We start from the raw sequence: 23,661 nt of genomic DNA, 5'->3' as shown, positions 1-23,661 counted from the left end.
TCCTCAACTCCTCGGGCCCTCTGCTTGCACACCCTTGGGGTGAGTCCACAAGGCTGCCAAGAACCCAAAGGCAAAGCCATGCTACCTAATCTCCTGAGGCCCAGACCACAGGCCCCTCCCACCCGACCACCGCCGGGTCACACTGCTCTGCACCGTCCTCACTGTGGGCTGCTCCCTGTCTGGGGGCCTGAGCCCCTCACCCTTCACCCGGCCCAAATGCCAACCCAAGACTGATAAAAACCATGGCAAAAAGGAAACCAATAATCCCTGACCGCAGAAGAGACTAAAAAAGGAAGAAGGCAGCAATATAGACCCCCAACTCGCTCTTCCTGAACCTGCAAACACCGCATTTGGCGAGGAATCTGCAGCACTCCCTCCTGCCGCTGTCGCCGCTGCCACCACTTTCTCACAGAGAGAACATCGGTGTGACTGTAATTAGTAAGTCCAGAGAAAGAGTCTACAAAAATAAATGAGAAGACTGTTCTATTTTTTCCAAAGGGAGACTGTATTCTTCAACGATGTGTAAAATACAAAGAAAAACGATAAAAACGCTCCAGATTAAAGACACTAAAGAGACGTGACCGCCAAACGTGGTGAGTGACCTCAGACAGGGTCCTGTGGTGCAGAGCAACTCCACAAAGGGCATCACCGAGCCCCTGCTGAAACCATCCAAGTCCGCGAGCCTGGTAACTGCACTAGGGCTGTTTAGGAAAGCAGCCTTCTTCCTAAGAAACAGCCTCACAGCGTCTAGGGGTAAAGGGGCAGGAGACATCGAAACTTCTTCTCAAATGGTTCAGACAAAGAAACTACACACATGTGCAGAGGATGTGCGCAACTGGTGAAGCAAATGGGGCAGAAGCCAGACTCTCGGTCCCGTTCTTACTCCTGGGGCTCTGCTCCACGTTTGAAATAACTATTTCCAAGTAAAGACTGAAAAAAGTAAATAAATTCGAGCCGGTGACACTGGGACTCCCTCGCACATGCGGATCACCGCCGCCCCCGGGGTCGCGGCAGACAGACAGTGCAGCTCATGGATGAAAAGCGTGTCCTCCTGGGGGACGAGGCAAACCTGCACACAGCTTCCATCCGCCTTGCAGCCGTCAAGTCGCGTGGCAGGCATCTGCACCAGCACACGCACCCCGGCTTCCACCGGCACCGGGGCGCCTGGCGGGTCTCATCTCCCGCGACAGCTGCTCGTGCGTCCTGGTGAGCCCCCCGCACTCGGCTGACAGTCACGGCTGTTGCGCAGGAAGGGACAGAACCCATGTGCCACCGCTCCTAAGGTATGTGTGCAGGGCGTGCAAATCCACACCCTCTCCTGGGAGGGCGGGTGCGGGAGAGGTCTGCAAGGATGAGGAGGACCGAGATTTTACCCCCTCGGCCCGCTTTTCCGTAAGGCCGCAGCGGGTGAGTTCATTGCCACTGACGGGTACAGAGGGGCTGTGGCCCCAGAGACACACTTCCTATCTAGCGAAGGCGAATGCAAGATGAAAACCCTCAACAGGCAATCCGATGCTGTGGAAACAGAACAACCTACAATCTCGCCAGTGTTCACGTTCTCTGGCGTGCTTGAGTAGATTTTTTCTCTCAACCTGGTCTTCATGGAAAGCTCGGCACCCCCGCTGGTAAGAAGCTCTGCCGGCTCACAGCCGAGCCCATCCCCAGTCACGGCTTTCGCGGGGCCGACAGACAAGGCCTCGTGAAGGCTCCTGGATGACAGACTTTAACTTTCTGGCCAAACAATTCACATCCGTGAAATCGAGGAGGCTGCTGCACAGCTTCCATGTTATTATTCACTCGGAAATAATTTAGGAAAACACATGGATAAACTCTTCCACTTTGCACATTACGACATAGAGAAGTCGCAGATTTACCGTGTTAATGTGTGAGATCTCTGCGTCGCTGCTGTCTGAGCTGCGTTTTGACATTGTGATAGCAGTTTATTGGAAAATCACAGCATGCCCAAGCTTCTGCTCTAAAAATAAATGCAAAGATAGCCACGTTTAAGACTCCTGTACTTAAACTGAATGTAAACACATCTACAAGAAAGCCCTACTGCGAGGAAGAATTCAATAAAAGACCATTATTTTGTGTTAAATTTTGAACAAAAGACAGCTGGGTTATTTTAGGATATGAAGTCTTATTCTAAAACAAGAACAAGAGAGTGGCTGCACGCCTGACCCCCCGAGATCAGGGGAGAAGAAAACGTGAGAGGGAAGTCCAAGAGAAGATGGCAAAACGAATACAAGAAAATCAAACACAATAAATACAATCTAAAGATAGCACTAGAATAATGGCGGGGGGGGTGGTGAAAATGAGGACGACACGTGATGTCATTTCCTAAATTCGCATACGCGAAAGCAGAGGGACACTTGGCTGAGAAATCCAAATCACCGCGCTGCATGCATGAGCTCCGCCAGTCATTTCAATCTCTCAGAATGAATTAAACAGCAGTTCGATCCAAACTATAAACTCTTCCACAGAATTCATTCGTGAGTAAAAGAATTCAGAACACACGGCAACATTACCGTTACCAAGAAATATAAATTTAGTGTGGTTCTCATTAAAGATTACAAATCAAAACCTAAGGAAGCGTGTTAACATGGAAAGCTTAATTTAAATATCGAATGCTGATTTTGTGGGATTCGACACCAAATCTTGCTCGTGCTCATTGCACTAATGACTGCAGGGTCTCCACTACCATGGGCTCGGGCAAAGCAACGGTTAACCCCTCTGTGTCCGGTCTAGCCGGTTCAAGGACGTTCAGGCACAGGGGACGCTTTCTCATTTCACAGACAAGGTCGCTGTGCTCAGTCAGGTAACAGCAGCAGGGGAACCCTCCGCACTGTGGCGGTGTGTACATATTTACCTCAAAATGCTGATTCTAAGTTCTTTCAGTTTCCAAGTCTGTATTAATTCATACCCTAGGTAACCTAAAAGCAATCAGAGAGAAGAGTTTAGAACAGTGAACTCGTTTTTTTTTTTTAAACCAACTTTAAGAAAATTCCTACTTGACACAATTTTCATAGTTAACTTATCAGAGTAAGATTCCCGGTAACTTATTTTTCTACTCAGAATCACGGAAGCAGTACATGCCACAAAGAGCTGCCTTTAAATCTAGTAGGTATTATGTTCTAGCACAACTGAAAACGGGTGCAAGTGGTTAGTACAATCCAGTTAGGTATCAGGGAGCATTCCTGGCAGTAAATGACATCTTCCCCCAGTAAAATCTGACTTTAGAACTACGGGAACCCTATGGCGGTAGGGAACCATGTTTTCCGAGGAGCAGGCCTCCCCGCCTCCTGGCGTCTCTGTGGGTTGCTGGGGCCACCTCCTCCCTCCTCTGATGCCTAAGTCCGTTCCACACTGCCACCTAGTACGATACAGACTCAACACACCCTCACGGCCTCATCCGCCACGCCCCTCGCTGTTCTAATTCATAGTCACGCCTTTCCTCAAAACCCCATTAACTAAAATAATAAAGGGGACAATGCTTTAAAATTCAATGCAACTCCATTATTAGAAAATTACTGCTGAGTTACCCGAATTATTTCCTTGGACAATTCTGTACAGACGTGAGAGTTACCACACCAAGTACAATGGCAACTTACTGCACGTTCATATATACAGAGCCACCAGGTCCAGTTTTCTCATTGTAACTGACGATCCTGACTTCGATTACAAACATGCAAACTCGTGTCTGACAACCCCTTTAAGATGGCTCTGAAAAACACATGCCAGGCACCGGACACTCTGACACGTCTTAGTCCGAACCCACCACCTTCACCCACTTCGGCATCTGACTCTGGCCATTCCCCTTCACACAAGGGCTTGCAACCACAGACAAGCTACCCATTCTGATGTGAAGTCCAGAAGCATCTAGAGCTTCCCGGTACACATTTTCAAAACTGGTAACAAAACTCCCAACTCGGTCATTCCATTATAATGCGTCACAGATGCAGATACTTTTTTTTTTTAGTTTTTTTTAATGTTTTTTATTTATTTTTGAGAGACAGTACGAGCAGAGGAGAGTCAGAGAGAGAGGGAGGTACAGAATCTGAGCACGCTCCAGGCTCTGAGCTCTTAGCGGGACTCGAATTCACTAACCACGAGATCATGACCTGAGCCGAAGTCGGACACTCAACCCACTGAGCCACCCAGGCGCCCCACAGATGCTGATACTCTTAACTCAACAGGCATCGCTGCCCAGATCTTCTTCCTACTCTCATGAAGCCCAAAAACCACAGCTGCCATGAAGCCCCACAGTGAACCAAAGGGAAGAACACCATGCATTAACACTGTGACAGCAAAATGCTGTCAGAAGTACTTCTGGAAGCTAACAGAGAAAACTAAGGAACATTTGAAGAGCCTTTAGAGCCTAGCAACAAATGTGCTGGGGAGGATACGGAGCACTTTAACCAACCGAGTCTAACACCACCAAGCGAGTCTGTGGTTACAGATACAGAGTAACGGGTCTAGAAGACAGGCATAAAGGCAAGTTAAACCTAAGAGACATCACTCTCCCAGTTGATCATAAAGGGAAGAGACTCTTTCTCCCTCCCTCTGGTTCACAATCTCTTTCTCGGCACTTTCCCGTTTCTTTGAAAGCCAAATACCCTGTGGCCAGTCTCCCAGCCAGGGGACCTCAGTGAAATCCCTAAGAGCCTGGAAGGCATCCCGACACCTAATCCTCAAGAAGGACCACAGCCAGTGTCCCCCAGTGTCCCCAGTGTCCTAGGTAGGGATGGGCCTAATTTGTCACTGAACTCCAAACCGCAAAACCTACCTCCAGTCATGAAGAAAGGAGGAAATGAGCAATTTTATCTTTTAAAAAGGTGGGTGTCAAGAGTCGTAACCATTTACTACACAAAAGAGTGAGATTTCTTGGTCTTTAGAGCCCGTTTAGTGGACAACTGTCCACGGCATGCTGATTTAATGCTTTCAAGGTAAGAAAACTTGTGTTCTTCCCTCCACCTGTGCAGACAGATTTTCTGGGTGAAGACAAGGTTCCATTTTCAATGATACTTCCTTAACACTGGTCTTTAAAAACAACAACAACAAAATAACCATAAAATATATTCTCAAACAACATTCAGGCCAAACAACAAATTTCTATTTCTTGGAACTTGAAGACTAGAGAAACCTTAAAATATGTTGCTAGCCAACTACGTTAGGGAGCCAAGCTTTTAAAAAGAAGACAGAGCTAAGCGCACAAACCCTTGGCCAAGTGAAAGATGAATCTTGGCACAGAGAGGATCCAAGCTGTTTAAAAGTACGCCCCCCAACCTTCCTTTTCCAAGTTAGAGTTGGGGCTGGGGCGGTCTCAGCTGTCTGACCTTCAGAAGCCCAGGCAATGCCCTCACCCCTTAATACTTTCTCACTGACTGTCGCTCCTCTCTGAGGCCCGCCCCATGGGAGGGGCACAGAGTAAGGCCACTGGGGAGCCAGAAAGCAAGTTCTTCTTTTTCTTCTTCTTAAGTATCCTTCATTTAAAAGTCACCTGAGTGCCAACAAGGGGTCCAGTGTCACGAAGACCCTGGTTTATCAGGCTCCCCTCTAAGGTGGCTTCCTTGCCTGTAAAATATACTCAGCTCTTACTGAGAATTCAGTGAGATCACATATATGAAGGTCGGTAGAAAAAAGTTTCCGGCAAAAAAGAAAACGCTCAGTGTACAGCAGAATTTATACACCCGCACACCCGTCCCTATTTAGATGGCACCTTTGTTTTCAAGCGATTCGTAGGACTTTAAGTAACTTTTTTAAGCTTATTTATTTAATTCATTGAGAGAGAGAGAGAGAGAGAGAGAGAGAGAGAGAGAGAGAGAATCTCAAGCAGGCTCCACGCTGTCAGCGCAGAGTCCGACTTGGGGCTTTAATCCACGAACCGTGAGATCAGGACCTGAGCCGAAATCAAGAGTCAGATGCTTAGCTGACTGCACCACGCAGGCACCTCGACTTTGAGAAACTTCTTTAAAATACTCTAAGCTGCTTTATGAATCCTGAGATCCAGCACAAAAAACATATGATCATATACACTTAAAGTATACAAGATTTTATAGGGTATTTTTTAACCAGATGAACCTGAAAACAAGAAACCACAAACTACCGACTCATCATGAATTAATAGAATGAAAATCAGAACTTAAGTCACAAAATATGATACAGAATGTGAAATAATATTAAGTAGCTTTGTGTCCACGAGCTGTCTTTAAAAGCGAAAGCCAAAAGATACTCTGTGCCACTCTGGGAAACATCACGGGAAACCTTACTTCACTCGTGCTCAGCCAGCGAGACTGGACTCCGGGGGCAAGAAAGCATCACCCCCAGCTGAACACACTTTAAAAATATAAAATATAAAAAAAAAACCCAAAAAGACAAGAAACACCCAAAATACCCATGGTATAGGAAATCACTAATTTGTCAACTACGGTTTGGTGAATGTACATTACTGGAAAAAAAAAAAAAAACCTAAGGTCAAACAGAAGATTGAGAGACCAAGGGCACCTGGGCAGCTCAGTCTGCCAGGCGTCTGGCTCTGGACTCTGGCTCAGGTCAGGATCCTGGGGTGACAGGATCAAGCCCCCTGTAGGCTCCACGCTGAGCACGGAGCCTGCTTGGGATTCTCCCTCTCTCCCTCTCCCGTGCTCACGTGTGCTCGCGCGTGCTCTCTCTCTCAAATCAATAAATAAAATAAAAATAAAAAGGATTGAGAGATCAAATAAAAGGGATAATAATTTCAAGAATATAAATGCCAGTATCTTTAGACAATGGAATACACGGCACAAGAGAAATACTTCCACTTTTACTTTTCACTGTTTGGTAGAGGCCAAGAAGAGGCTGCGCCAGGGTGGGCCACTCGGCAGGAAGATTAGTCTGTGCTGAAGGCAAGGGAGACCCCGTGGGATCAAAAGAAACTTCTGCCCCTCCGCCAACTACATAAGCGAATCTAAATCAAGGGTCTGTCCCAGAATAAGGGTTATTAGCAGAAATCGATTTGATCTAAGTTACCCATCCGTACGTAGATGCAGACTCACGGCCCCACCAAGCGCGTTCCTCCCCTCGGGAGCCCCAGGACCCCACCCCCGGCCCCCACATACTTCGGGGTGACCTGTATACCTCGATGTGCCTGCTGTCTTTGGAATTTCCGTGTCTGTGTGGATTCCCCGCATGTACCCTGCGAAATTTTATTTTCTCCTGTTTTCTCTTTCAGTCCATCTGATTCTTAGCCCAGTTAGAAGGACCTTAGAGAGGACAGGAATTCTTGCTCCTGGACAGATCTATCTGTCATTATTAATTTAAAATCCACACATACTAATCTACCCTAAAATATTAACACACACACAAGAAAACCGTCAGATAGAAACGCCCCCCTCACCAGTTCCTCCTCACCACGGAGCACAACATGCTCCATGTCCAACAACAGACGAGGAAACGGTGTGCTAAAACCATGGTTCACTTTACAAGTGACCCCACTGAGCCTTCAAAAACGATGACAGTTTGGGGGCACGTGGGTGGCGCAGTCCACTGAACATCTGACTTCGGTTCAGGTCACGGTCTCACAGTTCATGAGTCTGAGTCCCACATGCGGCTCTGTGCTGTCAGCGGACAGCCTGCCTGGGATCCTCTGTCCTCCTCTCTCTCTGGCCCTCCCCTGTGCACACGCACTCTCTCTCTCTCCTCCTCCCCCCTCCCCAAAAGCAAACATTTAAAAAATGACAACAGTTTGGGGGCACCAGGGTGGCTCAGGTCATGATCTTACAGTCCATGAGTTCGAGCCCTGAGTCAGGCTCTGGGCTGACAGCTCAAGGCCTGGATCCTGCTTCAGATGGTGTCTCCCTCTCTCTCCGCCCCTCCCCTGCTCACGCTCTTTCTCTCAAAAATAAACAAACATTAAAAAATTTTTTTTTAAATAATGACAGTTTGTAATGAACAAAACTGCTACGGCACCGCATATGATGAAAAAAATAGCATTTTTATTTAGAGGAAGTTCATGACTAAGTCAAATTAAAAACTAAACAAAAGAAAAGGAGGAAGGAAAGAATGGAGAGAGAAAATTCACTCAAAAATCGAGGATGGGATCATGACCGTGAGCAATCCTCTTCCTTAAGACTTCTCTGCGTTCTAAATCCCCTACACCGTGAACACTGTATGACTTGTCCAACTGCAGAACAGGCTTCCACCTCGATGGTGGGCTGTAGCAAGAGCACAGTTTACAGAGAAATGGTTCCAGGGACACCTGCCCGGCTCCAGCAGGAGAACGTGTGACTCTTGATCTCAGGTCATGAGTTCGAGTCCCATGCTGGGTGCAGAGGTTACTTAAACAAATAAATCTAGGGAAAATAATTCTGTTTTAGATTAAAGACAAATCAACAAAAACAAAGAAAACCCAAAAAAAGTTTTTTTGAACTTCTCCCTTCTTAAGCCATTAAATGTGGTAAAACTGATCCTAGTTTCTAGGACTTGGACCACAAATTCTCACACTACCCTATGAACCAAATACGTTTCTGGGTTTCTGACAGTCTGTAACAAACATATTATGTTTACATTTTGATGTCATTATGCCGAAAATTAGATTTGTCCAAACCCGAAACTGAATGCAGGTCAAACACCATTTTAACAACTATCATCCATCAAAATCTCCACATCAAAAGCATCTCTGGGCTGTCAGCCAACGGCCCACATAGTTGGAATATTTTGTAAGAAGACAACATTCCTACACACCAAGATGGCGTTCGGAACTGTCTTCCCTCCGGGTTATCCACAGTGAGACTTTTCTTCAGTTTTGCATCATAGGTAAATAACTTAACCACCACTAACTTTCAAGGTGAATGTTAAGGTTAATGTCTGATTCCAAGTTTCCGTCCTTTATTCAGTAAAAACAGTTGTTCAACAAGTGCTAGAATGTTCTCAATTCATGAGAATCTCCTTGTCTATCTTTTATGTATCGCCTAAGAACATCCAGGAGAGGGGAAAAGGCCACAATTTTCTCACGCGTGAACATGTTAATGCTAAAGAGATGTTAGTCCTGAGACAAAATGAGCCTGAGAGACCACGGACTAGGATGGCTGCAAACATATGAAAAGTTCCGGAAGTTCCGGGCAAGGCGGAAGCACCAAGCTGTGCAGGGCAAGACGTGCACCCACTCCGGTCATCTGCCTTCCCAGGACCCGGGGACTCGCATATCCCCACCTTCCCAGGAGCTGCTGCTTCCGGGCCCCCACCTGCCACTCCCTCATCCCTCATCCCAAAGAACCTGACACCCATCACTGGACTCACCTCTCTCCCCCAGCAGAGGCATGTCTACACCACCCAAGTCATGGCTTATTTGTATCCTCCGCTCCATATTCGATAGTATTGCTATGGCTACTCCCCCCCCCATCTCAAATTATAAGGTGTTTCAAAGGAAAGATCATCTCATACTTGACTTACACAGGATTGAAAGAAAGCTGGAAATATCAATAAATGTTTTCCTTTACTAATTCTATGTGGAGAAAAAACCTTATTCCTAACTTTAAATTAGTATATATCTTTTTGCAGGTCAAATAACAAATTCCATTTGGATACTTCTTACTTCTAAAAGACTTCAAACCACCCACATTATTTTAACAAGTTTAACACCTCCATCCTTGCCCGATCCCCCAACAAAGCAAAGTTCAGGGCTGATCAGAAACCATCAAAGGTGCAGAGGCGTCCATGTGCACAATGATAATCCTGACAGCACCCAGCTACCCCGATCCCGCTCGCTGCCTCCTCTCGGAGCTCCCAACCTCTGCAAAATCGTCTTGCACGTTAATGCAATATGATCAGATACAACCTTCGAAAACGTCTCAGCAACAAAGTACAGTTCTAAAGTTACAACATAAGTAGCCGGGAAAACCCCAAGACTGTTTTAGAAGCGATGTTTTATTAGGTTTAAAATCCAGATAAAATTCCATTTTATGTCAACTAACAAACGTAGAAGGAATGACAGGAAACAAATAACCATAACCACCACGTTAGTAATTGAGGCAAGAGTCATGAATGGGTGATAAAGCCACTGGGTGAAGTTTACAAAAGGATATTTACATCATCTCGAAGTATCTCTGCACAGATTACCTACGAACCCTAAAGGAAACTGATGACTTTGCACCAGGAAAATCTGACAGATGACTTTAACCAAAGTGACATCACCACGACTGGGACAAATGGACACGTAGCTCCTAAATGGGATGAACTAAGAAACATCATTTATATAGATTTTCCTGCCCAAAGTGCAAAACCTGAGTCTACTCATGAGGAAACATGGAAACCAAATTTGAGATTCATTTAACGAAACAGCTCCTGCTCTTCAAATATGTCAGTATCACAAAAGCTAAAATCTGAGAAGCAGCTTCCAGATCCCAAGCGTAAATAAACGTGACCACTACTTGCAATAGACGCGGCTCAGTTCCTGGACGGAATCCTGTACCGGAGAAGGAAAACGGCCACACGGGACGGCACTGGCAGGAAGGGCCATCAGCACAGGCCACCTGAAAACAGGCCGCTTTGGCATAAGGATCATTCCAGGTGGAAGGCCACAGAAAAGTAGCGGCCACGAGGAACTCTCTGCCCTTCCTCTTTCTGCCTGAAAGCAGGACATAAACGTCCCTTTGTGAAAGCGTCCCGCCTCCCCGCTCCAGTACCAGGAAGAGATGTTAATGATGACAGAAGACCCGGATGGACGTGAATCTGCATAAACAAACCGTGTTGACAGAACCTTACTACTTTCCCTGTCTATTTCCCTCCCCACGACTGACCACCCCCAGAAGCCCAAACCCTCATTCCTTCCTCTGGTCACTTGTCCAAAGACACCGCCCTTGATTAAAGTGGCATATACGCTCTCAAGTCTAACTGCCTCCCTGGGCTTTCCCTCCTTCCGGGTGAATCTCCAGTGTGCGTGCCACCTAAGTCTTCTCTCTGGCTCATCTGTCCTTTGTCAAGTTAATCCCCTCCATCCACGAAGGGCACAGAGAAAAAGGTCTCTTCCTCCCTGCTTAGAGACACTGGTGAAATTACCTGTTGTTATCAATTCTCCGAATTTGGTAACTACGTTGTGGTTACGTAAGAGAATCTGCTCTTGTTCTTAGAAAATCTGCCTCGAGCATCCAGTAGTGAAGGGCCTCGGGCCTGCTGCCTGACCTAACAAGGCTCAGGAAAACTAGGACGCTACGCGGAGAGAGAATGCAAACGTGGCAAAACGTTCACTACTGGCACATGTAGGTAACGACACGGGAATTCATTACACTATTCATATCGCTCATGAATTTGAAAATATTTTAAAACAAAGTGAAAAACAAAATTCTACCAAACACTGATATAGATGTTTGACTATCAAAATATCAAAAAATGGAAATCATCCCATTGTATTTCAGGGCAGTATAAAAAATAGTATTTACAGTGATTCTCCCCATTTAAAAGACCTTTGTTTTGCCTCCTGCCCCTAAATTGTTCATTCATTCCACCAGTGTTTATTGAGCGAGAACTAAGTACTGCCGACTTGTATCCTGGGGGTGAGCACCGGACAGGAGCTGGGATTTGAAGGGTGAGCGGGATGGGCAGCGGTCAGGGAGGGGACAGTAACAGGGCACCATGAGGGTGGGGAGCCAGCAAGTGGAGGGAGAAGCACTAAAAAGAAACCAGACAAGTCACGTCGGGGACAAGGCAGGCACTGTGCGAGAGCGTCAAGGCGGCAGGGGCGGGGGGCGGTGGAGGGACAAGCAGGAGCTGCAGCCGAAGGGGCCTTAACGCACAGACCCAACAGGGCCGTGAGCCTGTGCGCTCCAAGCAAGATCTGGGCCTCTGCTCTTCTGGTCTCAGTCCACGCCACAGGCCCCAAGGCCCAGAGACAGGACCAGTGACAGACAACAGAACAAGGGACTTCTGAAGTTTACGCTTTCCTTTAGAAAAGGCCTTCCTTTTCCTCATCATAATCACCGCCTCTACTCATATGGGAACTTCCCGTCAGCATGTTGAACGTCCCCTGTCCCAGGCACTAGGCACCCACTGATCCCAACCATGGGGGAGACAGGATGGCTGGTCCCTCTCTCTAGGGAGGGCTCTATCCTTGGCTACCTGCGGCACATTGCTACTTGGGGCTCGGCACCTGACGATCAAGGGAACTTCGGGCTGTTCCAAAAGCTGATCTAATAAGAAAGATGGAGATTCATTCCTGCTAAATACAATTAAAAAAAATATATCCATTACAGGAATGCAAGAGAGGGGCTTCAAAAAAGAGAAGCAGCATCAGAATAAATGCAACCTCCTAAGGTAACCACCCTGATTTCACTCAATTACGTCACAATTAAACCCAGAACACATATTACAGAAAGAAGCCAGATGAGAGGGGGAAAAGAAGTGGACTCCAAAGTCGGAATGGTGACAGGATCCTTCTGTGAACTACAAGATCTTGGGCAAACGACCTCATCTGGCTTTCAGCCTCTGCCTTCATTTCTTCTTTCTTTCTCCTTCCTTCCTTCCTTCCTTCATTTTTGGGAGAGAGAGAGACAAAGAACGAGCAGGGGAAGGGCAGAGAGGGAAACACACAATCCAAAGCAGACTCCAGGCTCCAAGCTGTCAGCACAGAGCCCGACACAGGGCTCGAACCCACAAACCACAAGATCACAACGTGAGCCAAAGTCAGACACTCAACCGACTGAGCCCTTCAGGTGCCCCGCATTTCTACAGTGGGCTCTGCAAACATGTCAGCCTGTGGCTCCTCCTCCTCTCCTACGTGCTCCCACACTGTACATTTAATCCATTAGCTACATCAAATGCGCAAATCCCTACACAAACAGGTGCAACGTTAGGGGTGGAAAAGAGAACTTCAGTATTGGGGGGAGGGGATGAAACTGCAAGAGCCTCGCAAAAGAACACTCTGCTTGACGGGCAAGGAGGAGCGTGCGGCATTGCTGACGTATCTGGGGACCTCAGAGGACGGGAGAGGGGCAGGAACCAACACCACGGCTGCAGGCTCACATCTTTCAGAGTACTTACAACCCTCTTAAAAAAAAAAAAGAAAGAAAGAGAGAGAGACAGAGAAATAAAGAAAGAAAAGGAAAAAACACTGAAGAGAATCCACACGAGACCAAAGGGCAAAATCCTGGCAGCCACCAAATCCTGCAAAGGCAGTGGGCTGCTGACCCCTCTACTGCCCGGCACCAGCAGAGCCCCTGGGATGCCCTGAACGAGTTTCAGAATTTCCGCACCTGCTTCTGCCTCCTCGCATGGACAAAGCCTGACATCTGAAAGGGGCCTGCACAATAAGTGAGCTACTGTCGGGGCGCACTCAACACTGAAAGCGTGAGAAAATGTCTGTTATTCGTCAGACCCAACCTGCTGCCAAGGACTACCAACAAGGGGGAAGTGATTGAAAATAAAAGAAGAATATTAACGGAGCTCAAAGCACCATGTAACCAGGTGTGGGGAAAACAGGAGTCAAACCAGTGTAGCAAGATGCCTCAAAACCCTCACTGGATTCCCTCCGCACTTAGGATACATTCCAAAATCCTTCCTGCCACGGCCCTGCATCTAGCTCTAACTGGGACCCGCGTAATTCTACCACCTCCCTGCAGACACATCCACCAGGCTCCTTTCTACTCACCCCCACCCCTCAGCTAACCGGTCCTCAACCTTAGGTCTCCGTCAACAGCACCGCCTTTTCAGAAAGTCAACCATTTTGGTTAAAAGATGGTAAATCTATACATCCAGAATGAACTGGGGTGCCGGGCACATGCAGGATCTTTCTGAATGAATAAATGCTGACAATTCTCACCACTAAGAAGCAATCCTAAGGTAGAGGTTATTTGAATATTGACTGCCCCGCTCCCAAAATGTTTTTAAGACACTATTACTTCTTACGTTAATGACTTATTTTTATTTTTACTATCACTTAGGAACAATCCTGAAAAGAACAGCCAAGAACACGTTACATTAGAATTCGCTAGTAAATTAATCCAAAATGAAATGTGGTCAAAGATGAAAAATTTAGCTCCGAATCTAACGACAGATTCCACATAATGATAGCTTTTGAATAGAATTTGTTTTCAGGGAACTTTGTCCATGTATATCACACTTGTGCCTAAATTCTAAGAGTATAAAAAAAACTTAATTCAAGTGGCATTCACCACTGCTTATTCTTCCATGAACCAGATAAAGAACATTCTTTATATTAAATCTCTTAACACTCTCTTAAAAAGTTGTCATTTTTCCAAATGGAGCAACGTTTTATCTGGCTATTTCTGTTTTTAGTATCAATTACATCTTAGTAGCCACTAAAGAAAGTATTTCAGAAGTGGGCGAATTCCCTGAAAAACACAACCCACTAAAATTAACATCTAAAGAAACAAAAAAACTTGAAGCGGGCTATAGCTTTAAAAAAATAGGTTATTAAAAACTCCCAAGCCGAGATGGCTTCACTAGAGTGAACTCTTCAAAACATTTAAAGATACAACTACAATCTTAACAATAAACCCTTTGGGAGGACTGAAATGAAAGGGAATCCTTTCCAACTCTTTCCATGAGACCTGCATAAACTTGACAACAAAATCCGACAAGGACATTATGGTAAAGTAAAATTACAGACCTGTCTTTTAAACCAAAAATGCAAAAATACTAATCAAGACGTCAGCAAGCTGAATCCAGGAAAATATAGAAAGGAGAATGCATCACGACCAGCTGCAGTTTATCACAGGAATGCAAGGATGGCTTAACATTCAAAAGTCAACTGATTTACGGCACCTGGGTGGCTCAGTCATTTGAGCATCCGACCCTTGATTTTGGCTCAGGTCATGATCCCATGGTGTGTGGGATCAAGCCACACATCGGACTCTGCAATGAGCATGGAGTCTGCTTAAGATTCTCTCTCTCCCTCTGCCCCTCCCCAGCTCACATACCAGCACAAGTGTGCACACACTCTCTCTAAAAAACAAAAAGTCAACTGATTTATTAATATTTATACTAAATATGTATACTATTTATAGTATATGTATGCTAAATACTATACTAAATATACTAAATAGTATAAATACTAAATACTAAATAGTATACTAAGCACTAAATATGTATAAATACTAAAGCTGCAATACGTAAGACAGTGTGGGTAATGGCACAAGAAAAGACAATGCAACGGAACAGGCTATGGAATCAGACCCAAATATATAAAGTCATTTAATTAATAGCAAAACAGTCCTATAGTGCAGTACAGCAAGGATGGTCTTTTCAAATAACTAGGTTAACTGTGTATCCAGCCGGAAAAGTGAGTCTTGACTCCTTCCTTAAGTCATATACAAAAATCAATGCCAGTTGGATTGCAGTTCTAAATGTACAAAGTAAAACAATAAAGTCTGCAGAAAACAACTTAAAAGAATACCTTCATGTCCTTGGAGTAAGCAAAAATTTAAAAATGTTAAAATCACTAATCATTAAGAAAAAAATGGACAAAGTGTACTACCTCAAAATTAAAAATGTCTGTTTATGATACGATCTGATTAAGAGTGAAAAGGCAAGCCAGGGTAGGAGACACATAAATTTCTACAAACTGGTAAGGAACAGGCAGACAAGCAAATGGAGAGGGGGGGCGGAGGACTTCAGGGCACAGGATAGCAAACGGTCAATAATCTTCATGAGCAAGCAGAGGAATGCAGATTAAGCCACAATGAGCTACTACCACACCCATCAGAATAGCCAAAATGAAGACACGCGGTATCAAGTGTGGGAAAGGATGTGGAGCCCAGAGACCTTTCATACAAGGCCGGCAGAACTGTAAACTATAAGTATCCGCTCTGAGTATATGCAGACCCTACCACCCAAGTAAGTCCAGTCTCCGTGACACCGACTGAAACACACACATGTTCACCAAAACACATGCGGAAGAACCGCACTACTCCTAATAGGCAAAACTGAAAACAAGACAAATGTCCATGAACAACACAACAGAGAAGTGAATATGGACATATTGAGACAACAGAATACGAATCTCACACACTTGAGATGTTAAGTGAAGCAACCCTACACAAAATCCCAACACAGAATCATACCATGTAACTTCCACTACTTAAAGTCAGAAGTAAGGAAGAGTCAGTACGGTGTTTACTGTTTTTTCCTGGCCAGGGGCCAGGGGGTGAAACTGCCTGTCAGGGGCACTGAGAGGAGCCTGTAAAATACTGGTCATATCTGCTCTTGATCCGGACACCGGCTACGGGCGTGTTCACTCTGTGTATCCTTGTGATTTTGGTACTTTCCTGTTTAACGGCTGAAACTGATTTCACTTAAAGTTTATTTTAAAAGAGAAGTAAACAATTCTTAATACATTGTGTAAAGCTTCATGTACCATGGTACCTATGAAATACCAAAAGTTCCCACAGTAAGAGGGGAGAAGATTCGCCTTTCATGGAGCATTAAATTCTCTCATCTAACTTAATCCTCACAACAGCCCTGAAACAACGGTCATTTCCATTTTACAGGGATCTGAAATAACCTACCCAAGGCCATCTGACCAATCAACGGGAGAGGTGGAATCCTGTCCCAACTTATTTCCACAATATACAATACACGATGATCTCAAAGGAGGGGGTCTATTAACACCGATTTGCCAGTCAAAATAAGCTGTTTCTGGATATGGTCCCTTGGATCTTCCCAGGGGGTTGAAAAAAGAGTAAATGCAATTTAAAAATAACAGAAGCAAACTGAATGTTTCATTTTTAGCTGAATCTGCATAAACACATTTAAATAAAAATACCGCTTTAGTTTTAGAGCCTTTGGCAACTGAAATCAGCCCTGTCCCCTGACATTTCTTCTTGGCCTTGCTAGCCTAGGAACACAGATGCTCAATAAAGACACAATAATTGACCAGATATCCCGCCATTTCCTCTAGTATCTTTATTTCCTTCAACTGATGACTAAACATGATTTACTACCTGATAGAAATACTACGAAATGACTTCTCTAGGGAAAGAAAAGTACTACCTTAAAAAAGATGACTCTCATAAAGGGGGTTCAGACATGGTGAAATAAACGAGATAAATTAATAGTACTGAAACTACAACATACTGTGTGATTTTGTCTTCACTCAATACACACAAGTGAGCATTTGCCCCGAGCGTCTCCTACAGAGACTCAGAGAATACAGGGTTCGTGCACGTATATGTGTGTGTGTGTGTGTGTGTGTGTTATGTGTGTATATGTATGCGTGTTATGTGTGTGCATGCTTGGGCACATGCTTTAAAGAAAGGCTTTAAAAAAATTATTTCTGGGGCGCCTGGGTGGCCCTTCTCTCTCTCTGCCTGTCCTCCACTCATGCTCTGTGTCCCTCTGTCTCAATAATAAATAAAAACATTTAAAAAAATTATTTCTTCCCCTATTCTTGGCCAAAGTACAGACCCAACTCACAAATAAACAAACTTCCCAGAATTCTCTTTTCCTGCTGTTCGCCGACACAAAAGCTCGGTGTTTACAAAGCCTGAGTGTCAAAACAGTATTCTCCTTCAGAACTGTCAATGGAATTGTTTACCAACACATCCCCAAAGGGAAGCACTATTTGGCAATGCCTTACTTCTCGTATTTTTCGAAGAAGGGCTGAAAACTAAAGGCATCCATTAGATAAGCAAAAAAGAATTATTCCTTTGAAGGCGCTAACTGCACTTAGACTAGAAATGACAGCTTCTGCCTCACCTCCGGTTCGATTTACCTACAACATTCAAATGCCTAACGTAGGTGTTTTTTGGTCTTTTTTGGTTTGTTTTTTTTTTTTAATCATTTGTTCACATATTCTGATTAACAAAACTCTGCCTTTCCCTTAAAACTCCCAAAATTATGTTTGGTCTAAGATTAAAAATCTCCTCGAGTTACTATAAGCAGCAGGGCACATCTAAAGATTTAGAAGTTCGAGAGTCTCCCTTTTTCACGTTCAGCTCTACAAGACTCTGAGAAAAGCTAAACACGCTCTCCGTACGGTGTTAAACACAGGAAATAAAATGAAAGCAGCAGCGGACACCTTTCTCATTAGTAGTACCCAAGGCCTCCTGCTGGGCTACGGGTCCCTCACCCTCCTGCCTGGCCAGGTAGAAGGCTCCAAACCGCTTGTTCTGTTTTCTCCTCATGAGCCGACAGGTACCGAGCTGCACTCGAAGCAGAGAACACGACGGAAAGCCTCCCCTGCCTCCCAGAGACTCTGCCATCCATTCAAGGAAAAATCTGGCTCTCTCTGCTTTTCAAGACGGTTTCTCCATGTTTTCATCTTACACTCCCTGCTCAGAACCGCCGGCAATTCCGTGGTCTCCTTCTACTGGTCACTGTAGACAAACTTTAATACTCAAAAATAAATAAATAGATAAATAAATAAAAATGCGGCCTCTCTTCCATGCCTCCTGTTTAGTTGAAATTCTCAACTTGAAACGGAGAGGTCCCGGAGTTCTAGGCATGCCTTAAACATCACTGCCGAGAAGATATTCAGGGACTTGTAAACGTTCTCCTTTTACTAGTGAGAGACTTGAAAGTCTAGAAGGGCCAGGGTGACCTGCCTTCACCTCTGGCTAGTTACTGAGAAGGAAAGCCAAGCTGGAACACAGGTTTCTTAACCTCACGTTGTTCTGCACTGTCCCGGTCCACCTGTCCGTCACGTGGAACCTCTGTGCACCTCAATCATCTAGAATTTTGACCCTGTTCCTTAGTTAACCTGTGACTTGTGTTTGTAGGTGTCGACATGGCCTGATCAAGCACGTGCAGAGAGGATTCAGGCAGGACCCCTGCACCTCCTATACTTCTAAGTGAAATTACGAGTGTGCCCATTTTGCTGGAAGACTCACATCGTTCGCCAAATCCGTGGTTTCCAAAGAGTAAGAACCACCGGCGGCCCACACCAAGGATGTGTGACAGCCACGCGAACAGTTCGTGACGGTGTGAAATGCAGATTCAAGGATGACGTATTTATTCATGCATAATAGGAGAATGATGGTCATTTAGGGAGAGTTAGCAATATGCAGGCCCCGGGACGCCCGGTATCACACTCACACGGCCCCACGCCAGACAGACCGCTGAGCCACGGGATACGGCGCAAACCGTCCTCAGTAGAGAAACCCGCCTCTGCGACCCTGCTCTCAAGCCCCCCTCCCCCTCCCATCTCCCGTTATAAGTGCTCGGGACACACATCTCTGTAGCCAAAGCTGGGGGCGGGGCTGGGGAAGCACGGAAGAGCACCGTAGGAACCCAGCGAGATTTTCTCTAATGCAGATAAAGGAAAAACACCATCAGTTAAATGTTATCTATTAGCAGCCACAGGCCAGGAGTGGGCAGAGAGTTTCAGAAACTCACTTTTCCCTCACAACCCCAAATAGGTGATTTTATGACCAGTTTACCGATGAGGAAGCTGACGCTCAGAATGGGGGCCATACAACCTACGTCCCTCAGCTGGAATCCGGAGGGATCCGCATCTGAGCCCTGGTCTCTCTAAGATCAAAAACTTGATCGTAAACACCCCTATAATGCCGTAATAAAACATTAGCATTGAATTCTGCAGGTGAAAAAAGCTTTGGGGCACCTGGGTGGCTCAGTCGGCTGAGCAGCCAACTTCAGCTCAGGTCATGATCTCACGGTTCATGGGTTTGAGCCCCACGTCGGGACGCATACCTGTACTCCGGAAGCTTCTCTATGTTGCCTGACGCTTTTCTCCAGCTCCTCTAAAACGGCATGTGGGCAACGTTTCCCTATCCTCTGTATAATGTAACACATTCTCGCCATATATTGTGAATGTCACTTTATGCAAGAATCCAAACAATTCTTCTTCATACGGGAGACAAGTCTGCTTCTCCTGGTATATATACTTCCTCTCATCAATCAATGCCAACTATGTAATTAGTTCCATTCCCTCTTTTGCTTTAACTAATAAAAATTAAAGAAACAAAACTCTTTGGTTGCATGCAGATGCTGAGGCTGGCCTCATCTAACTCCCTCCAGCAGCCTCCGTCCTCCACCCCTCAACCTTTGCCACTGTTTTCTCAACCTTCTCAAACCCGTTCTCAGTGCAGACACATAATAAAGTAACCAATGGCTGTCTCTGCGCAGACTGTCGTCCAGCAGGACTCGCTTTCACAGAAATCAGTTGCAACTACAAAATCAGCCTGTGTCATGCAAAGGCTTTGGTGAACGTCGAAGGATCAGAAAACAAGGAACCAAAGATCCACTTCACAGGCTCAGGAGATAGACCACAAAGAGAGCGTGTTCCTTTCTATGATTATCACCTGCTTGGGCAAGTCATAGGTGCACAACGGTAGGAAGCACTATTCCAGAGAAATTTGCCAGTAAGAGCTAGTAGAACACGCACACGTCCGCTGGGGTTTGTGACTCAAGTAAACTCCTGAAGGTCCAAAGGGCAGAACACGAGGTGAAAAAGGTAAATCGCTGGCCTGCACGGACGGTCTACGCAAGTTGAGCTGAGACCTTCCCAGTTCCTCCCTCCCGCATCATCGGAGCACAAGGAGGCCCCCCCGGCGGGTCAACTGAATTCGCTTCTTTGAGCATCTACTTGCGCAACAGTCAGAGGAAACAAAGTCGTAAGATGAGTAAACCCAGGGCCTCAAGGAGATTAAAGTCGTCCAGGAACAGAGGGGAGTTCTCTGTAGGACAGTGTAACTGCCTAGAGCAACCCTCAGAAAGCTCATGCTGCAAGTGTTTCGGACTCTAGTGTTTTGATGACCAAGACGCAGCCTCACCACTTCTGAGTATAGACCCAAAAGAAGGGACAGCAGGGACCCAAGCAGATCATCATACACTATGTTCCCAGCAGCGCTAGTCACAAAGCCAAAAGGCGGACGCAACCCAAGCGTCCATCCATGAAAACCAGATAAACAAAATGTGGCGTGTGTATACACATACACGGAGTACGATTCAGCCTTAATGGAGGGTCTGAGGAGCATCTGGGTGGCTGGGTTGGTTGAGTGTCTGACTTCGGCTCGGGTCACAATCTCACGGTTCGTGAGCAGGCTCCGCGCTGACAATCCTCTAGGATTCCACTTCAGTGAAGTTCTGGAAGAGTCAGATTCACAGAGACAGAAGAACGGCAGGTGCCTAGGTCTGGAGGAGGGTGGAAGGGGGAGTTAATGGGGACCGAGTTCCAGGTGAAGATGATGAAAAAGTTCTGAAGATGGCCGGTGGGGATGGTTTGAAAACAACACGCATATACTTAAGGCCATCAAGCTGCACACTTAAAACTGGTTAAAAACGTAAATTTTGTTATGCTGATTTTACCACAAAAAAAAGGAAAAAAATATGAGTTATTCAGATAAATCAGGGGTCGCTGGAATATTTAAGGTCAGAGTTTCATTCATTCAACAATTACTTTTTTTTTTTTTTTTTAACATTACTTCATTTTTGAGAGACGGCAAGACACAGAGCACAAGCGGAGAAGGGGCAGAGAGAGAGGGAGACACAGAATCCGAAGCAGGCTCCAGGCTCTGAGCTGTCAGCACAGAGCCCAGCATGTGGCTCAAATCCACGAACTGAGCCGAAGTCAGATGTTTAACCAACCGAGCCAGCCAAGTGCCCTGCCAACAAATATTAAGGACTTACCTGTGTCTTTTTTTTTTTTTTTAATGTTTTTGCTTTTATTTTTGAGACAGAGCACGAGCAGAGGAGGGTCAGAGAGAGGGAGACACAGAGTCCGAAGCAGGCTCCAGGCTCTGAGCTGTCAGCACAGAGCAAGGCCCAGGGCTCGAACTCACGAGCCATGAGATCCTGACCTGAGCTGATGTTGGATGCTTAACGGACTGAGCCACTCAGGCGCCCCAGGACTCCCCTGCGTCTTACGCAGGTTTTCTCTGAACATCCACCTGAAACAATAATGCAGTGCGCCACCAAGAGCCCACACGCAAGGACTCTGGAATCAAACTGTGACTGACTCCTGATGGCCACTTCTAGATCCCTAACTCAGGTCAATCATCTCAGTCTTCCTTTCCTTGCACGTAAAAGAGGGAGGATACTAAGTCCGTCTAGGGGTCACAGGGACGGCTGGATGCCCATGTATATGAAAGCAACTGAAACATCTTGGCACAGAATAAGGAGACACTTTTTATTAATAAACGCTTCCTTTCTTTCCTTTGCCACAAGTAATGACCACAGCATGTCAATCAGGTCACAAGAGACAGAAGCTCTATGAAATACCTACTTTCTCAAATGAAACAGAGAGCGGCAGGGATAGAGCCTCGGTGTCGTAAGAGTCATTCCTGGAAGGCAGCGCCACACCAAAGAACTGGCAACTATGAACACCACAAAATCACTATCAAGAATCACGAGCCACATCAAAATAAAAGGTCTTCCAAAACGAAGACAAGAAAACAACCTCGCTGTATCCACTCCTACAGGAGAGTCGCAGGCATGATATACAGTAGACAGGACTTCACCTCTGCTGATGAGCTGATAATCAGCATTAAACGAAAACACCTGCAGGAAAAGAGCTTTTCTCCCTGAATTAAATGGACTCCTACACTTTTCCTTAAAACAGCATGTTTATGCCATGAATAAATCCATTAACCCATGTTGCCATTGAATGTTTACAGTGACCCTGTTACAGGCGATCTTTATAGTATTTCTAATCTATAGGTTAAGTTTGATATGGCCTGAAACAGTTCTGAGATACTTATACGTACGTGTGCGTGTGTGTCTGTGTGTACAGTGTTTATTCCACGTAATGTACAAGCGCCACAGGTAGCTAGGGCTTTATCACTGCGAAAGAAACTGATTATTCCAGAACCTAGGTATTAAATAACATTCCCCCAATACTAAGAGTATTAAAATTCCTGCTCCCTAACAGTCTCATTCACAAACCACACCCTCATCCAATAAATTGCTGGATCTCTTGATTCAGATGTGTATTCTTCTTTAGAAAATTTAATGTTAACATCAAGACATTTTCAATTTGGTGAACCCTGTACTAGAGCAAGTTATTTGACTCCTAACTCCTGCCCTTTTCCACTCACTGGGTGTGCTGCACTGGAAAAACAAGCAACAGAGGACAACTGAAAAATGGGGATCGTAAAGACTCAGAAAATGCAAAGCCAGAAGCCTCTCCAAGCGGCACAGACTTCAAAGTGATTAGTCCTTAAAAAGACGAATGCTTATCTCATGAGACTCCGAAGAATGCTCGGACTTTTCATGCGGATCTGGAACGTGTCCCCGCAAGAATGACTTTCTTCACAAACGCACAGACCGAACCCTACGGACCAAAGGACTCCTCCCCACTCATCCCTGTTTTTACAAACCTCCAGGCTATTAAAGATACAGTAGGCGGTGCGCTCGCCTGGCCGCGGGCAAAGCCTTCGGGGCAGCTCGGCGGTTCTAGACCATCCACCGAAATCGGATGCGCGAACCTAAGACGGACACCGACGTCCCAGAGATGAAAAACCCTCAAGAAAGGCTCCTCCGCAGGGTTCCGGCGTTCTGGCAACAAAAACATCGGAGGGGAGGGGCGAAAAGATGGCCCCGGCCACCCGCCCCGGGGGACCCAGAGCTGGTCACCTGCCAATAAACACGAACAATCCGTCGCGGCCGGGCGGGACCCCACGGCTCGCGCTCCCTGCCCTCCGAGCAGGCCCGGCGCGGCCCCGGGGATGCTCCCCGGCCGCCGCCGCGGGTCCCCCACGGCTCCCGCGTGCGTGA

The 23,661-nt window shown here is 45.9% G+C and overlaps 1 protein-coding gene across 3 annotated transcripts in view; it reads right to left on the bottom strand.

The window, feature by feature from the left end:
* DICER1 (dicer 1, ribonuclease III) overlaps positions 1-23,597 on the bottom strand; it is a 69,655-nt gene extending 46,058 nt beyond the window's left edge. The window contains exons 1-4 of one of the 3 annotated variants that reach the window (XM_029950205.1): positions 23,265-23,597; positions 20,884-21,081; positions 2,870-2,933; positions 1,875-1,975 (exon numbers count right to left, since the gene is read on the bottom strand). The gene's annotated coding sequence lies outside the window, so the exon portion shown is untranslated. Of the gene's footprint in view, positions 1-1,874; positions 1,976-2,869; positions 2,934-20,883; positions 21,260-23,264 lie in introns of those variants that run through there. The other 2 variants (XM_029950206.1, XM_029950208.1) reach the window with 2 other exon arrangements.
* Positions 23,598-23,661: the final 64 nt, after the last annotated feature.

Source organism: Suricata suricatta, chromosome 9, assembly GCF_006229205.1.
Source record: "Suricata suricatta isolate VVHF042 chromosome 9, meerkat_22Aug2017_6uvM2_HiC, whole genome shotgun sequence".
Lineage (NCBI taxonomy): Eukaryota > Metazoa > Chordata > Mammalia > Carnivora > Herpestidae > Suricata > Suricata suricatta.
This window is presented reverse-complemented; position numbering and strand designations above follow the sequence as displayed.